The sequence below is a fragment of the Triticum aestivum genome, chromosome 3B, assembly GCF_018294505.1.
Source record: "Triticum aestivum cultivar Chinese Spring chromosome 3B, IWGSC CS RefSeq v2.1, whole genome shotgun sequence".
Classification (NCBI taxonomy): domain Eukaryota; kingdom Viridiplantae; phylum Streptophyta; class Magnoliopsida; order Poales; family Poaceae; genus Triticum; species Triticum aestivum.
Window position 1 is genome coordinate 176,010,718 of NC_057801.1, and position 1,106 is coordinate 176,011,823.

The following is a 1,106-nucleotide window of genomic DNA, read 5'->3' on the forward strand; positions in this document are numbered from 1 at the left end:
TTCTTCTTCTCCTTCTTCTTCTTCTTCTTCTTCTTCTTCTTCTTCTTCTTCTTCTTCTTCTTCTTCTTCTTCTTCTTCTTCTTCTTCTTCTTCTTCTTCTCCTCCTCCTCTGTTTTTCAATTCCTATAGGAAACTTTCCAATTCCTATGTTTTTCATTCACTCTGGCGATTCTAGTAGGCAGGCTTAAGCAAGGAAAATCCTACACTAAAAAATGTTTTTGTGCTACTTCTATTACTTTGGACCCAGGCCATTGCCATACTAGCTCAACTCCCAGGCCCATCGACAAATGCACAGCTCAAACTCGCAGAGATAAATAATGATGGCGTTCAAGAGAGTCCATCACGGATAGCTAAGTTGCCTGGTACCTCGCTGCTTGTCATATAGTAGGATAAAATAATCGTATTTCCCATTACTACGAGTGCTTAGTGCACAATATATATAACATGCAGAGTAAAAAAGAGATGCAACAAGTCTACAACCTCTTTGGCGAGCCATGTCGATCTCAGCGTGATTGGGTTGGCCGGTGAGGATGCTCCGGCTGACTTTGCTGTCGGAGGAGGGGAAGAAGATCTTAGGCGTCTGGAGATGGAGCCCGAGGTACTGCTCTGCTGTGATGGAGGGTTTCGTCGTTGGAGCAGCTCCAGTGAGTTGTACGACGCCGAGGCTGAACCAGGACAAGAGAGATAACAAACAACGTTAACCTGAGTGGAATTCTAATAGCATTTCCAATACATGACATAAAATACATAACCACAAAGTGCTAGATGTAAAATACATCAGCCGCTCATCTCTGAACTTAACTGTCGAAACTGAACTTAACTGTCGAAACTGGACTTAACTGTCGAAACTGAATTTTGCTGTCGAAACTGAATTTTGCTGTCGAAACTGAACGCACTAGCAAGGTGAGGCTACACGTTGGTCGACTAACTTTTTCATCTCTGGTCAGTTGATTTTGCAGCCGTTGGATACGAAATCAAGGGCCTGTGGTTCATCTTCAACCTCCACCCCCCTGAGCTGCCAGCCACCACCGGCCAAACAGCAGCCCCCCGCCGCCCGCGGCCTGCGGTGCGCCACCCTGCCCGCCCCTAAAACACTCCCCACCGCC